Here is a 7547-nt window from a genome sequence, read left to right as displayed (position 1 = left end):
ACATAACTCCTCCCAAGAGCCAGCCCACTGCTTCCATTCTAATATTTGCATAGCTCCTCCCAAGAGCCAGCCCACTGCTTGCATTTTAATATTTGCATAACTCCTTCCAAGAGACGGTCCACTGCTTGCATTTTTATATTTGCATAACTCCTCCCAAGAACCACCCCACTACTTGCATTTTAATATTTGCATAACTCCTCCCAAGAGCCAGGCCACTGCTTGCATATTAATATTGGCTTAACTCCTCCCAAGAGCCAGCCCACTGCTTGCATTTTAATAACTCCTCCCAAGAGCCAGCCCACTGCTTCAATTTTAATATTAGCATAGCTCCTCCCAAGAGCCAGCCCACTGCTTGCATTTTAATATTTGCATAACTCCTCCCAAGAGCCAGCCCACTGCTTGCATTTTAATATTAGCATAACTCCTCCCCAAATTCAGCCCACTGCTTGCATTTTTATATTTGCATAACTCCTTTCCAAGAACCATCCCACTGCATACATTTTAATATTTGCATAACTCCTCCCAAGAGCCAGCCCACTGCTTGCATTTTAATATTGGCTTAACTCCTCCCAAGAGCCAGCCCACTGCTTGCATTTTAATATTTGCATAACAGCCATGATCTTCCTGCATTGCAATGAGAGGCACAGAGACTCAGTGATGATGTCGCTGGGTCTAAACTAAGGTATGTAAAGAAAACTGAGAGATTACTTACCTGGCAGGGGAGACACCATGATCATGAAGGTGGTTCTCCCAGGGCGAGGCACGGCTATTGCACACTCTAGGCCGTGCTGATCGTGGTTGTCTTCCCTGTCGCTTCTCGGCCTTTTGGCTAGGACTGGGTGTGGTTTCTGTCCTTATCAGTTGTCAGCGGAGCGCTGAAGCACCTCCATGGGGAGGGTGGATGCAATCCAATGACGTCATTGCACCTGGAAGGATGGTTTCAGCAGGGACTACGCTGTGCTGCCCGACAGATACTGGGGGCCGGCCCATGGTTGAGTCTGAGCCATCTGGAAGGGTGCTCCTGGTGAGGATGGGTGCTGCGCTTGGTCTTGGTATTTTTGCCGAGTTCTAGTCTGGCCTTCTGGCTGGCTGGTGTAAGTGCTACCTCTGTCAGCGATCCAGTTGGAGGAGCTGGTAATGCCCTGTATGGTGGAACGGGGTAGGACCATGCAAATCCGCCGGGTTGGCTGGCAGGGATGGAGGGCTGCACTGGCCGGTCGGGGGGTCGGATATGGAACGAAAAGCCAATGGTGCATGTGCCCCTGGAGTGGCAGTCCAGGGGTATCTGAAGATCACTGTGTGTGAGGGACACATTGATTTAAGATACCACGGTCACTGCACCAGCTACACGCTTTTTTTAGCACCTGCCTCCTGGGCCGGGCCTTTTGGCTAGGACCGGAGGAATTTTTTATTCTTGGCTGGAGGGCCTGGTCATTGTTGATCACAATGACCACTTCTTTCACTCTCCTCTTCACTATCCCTTCCCCCACTTTATTTTATTTTAAGCCTATGTTTGTCACGTTTTTGTCTTATTTTTGTTTGTGCACGTTTTGTGTCACTGTGTGATTAGTAGGGTGCGGGTCCTCGGGCCAGCCCTGAACGTTTGGGAGTGGGTGGACATGGCCTTCTGGCTTAGTTCGCCTGCTCTCATGGGGTCTCCCTTCGGGGAGGGTTCTGTTTCGGCAGTCCCTCCGAGGAAGTTGGGTCCGTGTCGGCTTCGGTTGCTCGGACCACAGTACCTCAGTCCCCGTCTGGAGCCTAACGCCCCGGGGGATCAGGGTTTGGGTCCCTCTTCACAGGAGGACCACTTGACGTCTGCACGTTTTTGTGAACACTCTTTATGTGTGTGCACATTTTTTCTGCACCGGATGGAGTTTTTGGGTGTGTTCACACGCCATAGGCTTTTCAAAAAAAAAAAAAATGTTTTTTTTTTAAAGAACCTGGTTAATTATTATTTATTTATGTATTATTACATATTCATTTATTGTATTTATTATTTATTTACGATGCTTTTTAGTTATTTGTGTATTTATTTTACATTTATTTTACATTTATTATTACTATATATATTTTTTTTTATCATTTGAGCAGAAAATCGTAGCAAAAACGTGCGAATGCGGCCAAAATGCGCAAATGGTGTGCTTTCATTCATTTCTGCCTGATTTAAGCTCCAAAAAAAAAGCTCCAGAACTTTTATGACCGTCTCCATAGAGAATAATTGATTTTTTTCTCCTCCAGGGCCAGATTCATGTAGCCTTTACGCCGGCGTATCTCGAGATGCGCGGCGTTAGTGTAAATTTGCGCCGTCGTATCTCTGCGCCGTACCCACAGAACCAGATACGCCTCAAAATAGACTTCTTCCTACCGATGTAACTTTTCTACGCCGGAGCGGCGTTGGCGCATATTTACGCTGGACGGATCTGGTGCGGCCATGGATCTGGCGCGGCCATGTTTTTTTTGTTTTAAATATGCAAATGAGGGAGATACGCCGATTCAGAAAAGTACGTTTGGCCGGCGCAGGCTACTCCCGGTGCGTGTAACTGGAAATTCCGGCGCAAAGTTACCCCTCATAAAGCAGGGGTAACTTTGCACCACACTTGCACAGGTCAGCTGGAGAGCAGCTGCAGCAGCACTGTTACAGACGACCTGAGCAACCACATTTGCTGGACAACACATCTGTGTGCCAACGTGCCAGGGGCAGCCGTGGTCATAGCACTACTGCGTCGACGGGCACGTAGGAGGGCACGGGAGAGGATCTCCAGCAGCCATAATTCCCCCAAAAAATAAGTGCAAAAGATCTAGCAGGAACCAAAAATGCTTGGGTACTTTTGCACTTGTAGGGCCAGATTCACGTAGCTCAGCGGATCTATAGATCCGCTCGATCTACGTGAATTAAGATCCGCTCCCGCAAGTTTAGGAGGCAAGTGGCTAATTCACAAACCACTTACCTCCAAACTTGCGACGGCGGATCCTAAATCCCCCAGCGGAATTCAAATTCCGCGGCTAGGGGAGTGTCATATTTAAATCAGGCGCGTTCCCGCGCCGATTTAAATGCGCATGCGTCGTCCGGGGAATTTCCCGGCGTGCATTGCTCCCACTGACGTCACTAGGACGTCAGTGGTTGCGACGTGAGCGGGACTAGCGACGCGCGTGTTCGTGAATCGGCGTACGCAAACGACGTAGGAAAATTCAAATTCGACGCGGGAACGCCGGCTATACTTAACATTGGCTGCGCCTGATAAAAGAAGGGGTAAGTATACGACGGAAAACCGCTACGGAAACGACGTAAGAACACTGCGACGGGTCCGCGTACGTTCGTGAATTTGCGTATCTCGCTGATTTACATATTATTTATCGTAAATCAGCGGGAACGCCCCCGGCGCCATTTTTAAATTGAAAAAAAGATCCGACAGTGTAACACATTGTAACACTGTCGGATCTAGCCCTATCTATGCGTATCTGATTCTATTAAAACATGGCGCATAGATAGGACCAGTTCACGTCAGAGATACGATGGGGTATCTGTAGATAATACACCGTCGTATCTCTTTGTGAATCTGGCCCGTAGGGCGCATGTCTGGGTGTATTTATGGACTGGGCGGAGGCAGTGGGCCGGCGTATCTTAGGGGTCACGCCGGGGCGCAGTTCTGAGCATGTGCAGATGGGGGCAGTCAGCCCCTGTCGATGTCACTGAGCATGTGCGGTAAAAGTTGCGCCCGACGTATCTCCCTGCGCCACCGTCGGAGCTTCATTAGCATAGGGTGATGCCCACTTACAGTTACGCCGCCTTACGCCGTCTAAAATACGCCCCGCTGGTGCATCTGGGTGAGAATTTTTTTTGTGAATCATGTACAGGCCTCTCCGCGCTGGTCCGGTGCAGCGGAAAAAAGATGCACTACGCCGGCATTAAGATCCGCCATTGTATGTGAATCTAGCCCCCAGTGTTTTGGAGCTTCGCGCTACAAAACACCCGAGGTGTGAACGGGGCCTAAAGGCATGTAAACACTGGATATAAACGCATGTAAACGCAGGATATAAACGCATGTAAACGCTGGATATAAACACATGTAAACGCTGGATATAAACGCATGTAAACGCATGTAAGTGGATGCGTTTTTCTGCCAGCAGGAACCACACATGCCCAGATGAGTAAGGCCTAACTTTGGCCTTTGTAGGATAAACCAAATAGACAGAGACATCGCCGTCCTGGAAGGAACATTTCCACCTGACACTCGGAGTGGGGAAGAAGGTCAATGTTGGGGGGGGCGAGGGGGTCAAAGCTCGGACTCCGGATGATGGGAAACGGGTCTTGCTGTGTCTGAAGTTGGAACAGATCAAGGTTCATGTCCAGCCCCGAAAAGGAAATTGGCTCTTATCTGCCGTCACAACGTAGCCTTTTTTTTTTTTGTATCAGAGAGCCGAGCGGCGGCTGGTTAGTGTCGCGGAACGCGCGGCGTAGCCACAGGTGAAAACTTTAATGCGTCCCATTCCCCGGGACGGCGTGGAAGGGGCTATTATGTAGCAGCTAATTGCTCCACGTCTCGGATAATTAGCTAAATGTTCCCGAAGACGAAACCTTTTAGGGGAAAGCAGCAAAAGAGGCATCAATTTTCAAGAGCAGCTGCGATCCTCCCTGGTTATTGTAACCTCTGCCAGAGCCGCCGGATAAACGCTTCCAGGGGCGGCACAGCGAGGGTTAAACAACCAATCCCATCCACTGCAAAGTCTGTAAAATCAAAGTGACACCAAGACAAACACCGCCAGACGATGGATGGGGGGGGGGGGGGAGGCGTTCACCCGTGTGACACCTTCTCATCATGGACTCAGAATGTCAGAGAAATATCCATGGGGAAGGAAATGAGACCCATACATTCCACAATATGATTGTATGAGACCCAACATCCCTATCTATCTATCTATCTATCTATCTATCTATCTATCTGTCTGGGACCCATACATTCCACAATATGATTGTATGAGACCCAACATCCCTATCTATCTATCTATCTATCTATCTATCTATCTATCTATCTATCTATCTATCTATCTATCTGTCTGGGACCCATACATTCCACAATATGATTGTATGAGACCCAACATCCCTATCTATCTATCTATCTATCTATCTATCTATCTATCTATCTATCTATCTATCTATCTATCTGTCTGTATGGGACCCATACATTCCACAATATGATTGTACGAGTCCCAACATCTCTATCTCTCTATCTATCTATCTATCTATCTATCTATCTATCTATCTATCTATCTATCTATCTATCTATCTATCTATCTTTCTGTCTGTCTGTCTGTCTGTCTATCTATCTATCTATCTATCTATCTATCTATCTATCTATCTATCTGTCTGTCTGTCTGTCTGTCTGTCTATCTATCTATCTATTATCTATTTATCTTTATCTAGGTCTATCTATCTATCTATCTATCTATCTATCTATCTATCTATCTATCTATCTATCTATCTTTCTGTCTGTCTGTCTGTCTGTCTATCTATCTATCTATCTGTCTGTCTGTCTGTCTGTCTGTCTATCTATCTATCCATTATCTATTTATCTTTATCTAGGTCTATCTATCCTTTCCTCCTTCTTTCCCTCCCTCAATCATCTATCTATCTATCTATCTATCTATCTATCTATCTATCTATCTATCTATCTATCTATCTATCTACCGATCTATCTGGATGGGACCCACACATTTTAGAAAATGATTGCTCAATTCCCAGAATCTAATTTTCTATCTATCACTCCTTCCTATCTTCTTTCCCTCCATGATCTATTATCTATTTATTGTTATCTATATCTATCTGTCTATTCATCCACCCATCCTTCCCTCCATCACCTATTATCTATTTATCTTTATCTATGTCTATCTATCTATCCTTCCACCCATCCTTCCCTCCATCATCTATCTGTCTATCATATTACATTTACGTTACACCGCCGCAAGTTTTACGGGCAAGTGCCTGATTCACAAAGCACTTGCCTGTAAAGTTGCGGTGGCGTAGCGTAAATCCCCCCGGCGCAAGCCCGCCTAATTCAAATGGGGCGGGGACCATTTAAATTAGGCGCGTCCCCGTACCGAACGTACTGCGCATGCTCCGTCCCTAAAATTTCCTGACGTGCATTGTGCTAAATGACGTCGCAAGGACGTCATTGGTTTCGACGTTAACCTAAATGGCGTCCTGCGCCATTCACGGACGACTTACGCAAACGACGTGAAATTTCAAATTTCGACGCGGGAACGACGGCCATACTTAACATTGGCTAGACCACCTAGAGGGCAGGTTTAGTTTTACGCCGCGTATCTCTACGGAAACAACGTAAATTTAGAGCGACGGGCAAAGCGGACGTTCGTGAATCGGCGTAACTAGTCATTTGCATATTCTACGCCGACCGCAATGGAATCGCCACCTAGTGGCCGGCCTGGAATTGCAGCCTAAGATCCGACGGTGTAAGTCACTTACACCTGTCGGATCTTAGGGAGATCTATGCGGAACTGATTCTCTGAATCAGGCGCATAGATACGACCTTCGTATCTCAGAGATACGCCGTCGTATCTCTTTTATGAATCTGGCCCAGGGTCTGTAGGTGAGTCATCTGTACACAACAATAGGGCAGAGCTGGGCAGCATTAGTAGCAGCACTTCACACTGAGATATCAAGACACAGCTCAGCACTAAAACTTCAAGGGACAAGGGAATTTAAACTGGGATAGTTGGCAAGTATGAGACAGATCTCCCAGGAGCCAATGCAAAACTGGAAATGATGCACGGCACTGTTGCCCCCTAAAGGAGGAAGTGAAATAAGATATAGGCATAAATCAGGTACGTAAACAGAAAAAAATAAAGATTAATGCTGCATGGTGAGGAGTGAAAAATGTGGGGCGGAACTCCACTTTAACCACTTGACACCCGCCCGCCGTCACTAGACGGCGGGCGGAATGCTCTATTGTTCCAACAGGAATACGACGTCATACGACGTCCTGTCATTTAAAGCCTCTAGGGCGCGCACACGCACCCGTCGCGTCACTGGGAACACAGTGCGCGTGCCCGGCAGCCGCGATGGCCGCCGGGCACCCGCGATTGCCCAGTAACTGAGCAGGGAAACACAGAGCTCCACGTCCTGTCAGGGAGAGAGGAGACCGATCTGTGTCCCTTGTACATAGGAACACAGATCGGTCACCTCTCCCAGTCACCCCCCTCCCCCCACAGTTAGAACACACCCAGGATACACATTTAACCCCTTCCCCGCCCCCTAGTGGTTAACCCCTTCCCTGCCAGTCACATTTATACAGTAATCAATGCATATTTATAGCACTGTTCACTGTATAAATGTGAATGGTCCCAAAAATGTGTCAAAAGTGTCCGATGTGTCCGCTATAATGCCGCAGTCCCGAAAAAAAACGCAGATCACCGCCATTCCTAGTAAAAAAAAATAAAAAAAAAATCATTATGTCCCCTATTTTGTAGGCAATATAACTTTTGCGCAAATCAGGTTATTGCGATTTTTTTTTTACCAAAAATATGTAGAA

At 47.2% G+C, this 7547-nt stretch overlaps 1 non-coding gene across 1 annotated transcript; it reads left to right on the top strand.

The window, feature by feature from the left end:
- Positions 1-704: 704 nt before the first annotated feature.
- LOC120918011 lies at positions 705-863 on the top strand. The gene has a single exon (XR_005744256.1). It is a non-coding gene; the product is annotated as a U1 spliceosomal RNA (small nuclear RNA).
- The last annotated feature ends 6684 nt before the right edge of the window (positions 864-7547 follow it).

The sequence above is a fragment of the Rana temporaria genome, chromosome 11 (assembly GCF_905171775.1).
Source record: "Rana temporaria chromosome 11, aRanTem1.1, whole genome shotgun sequence".
NCBI classification, from domain to species: Eukaryota; Metazoa; Chordata; class Amphibia; order Anura; family Ranidae; genus Rana; species Rana temporaria.
This window is presented reverse-complemented; position numbering and strand designations above follow the sequence as displayed.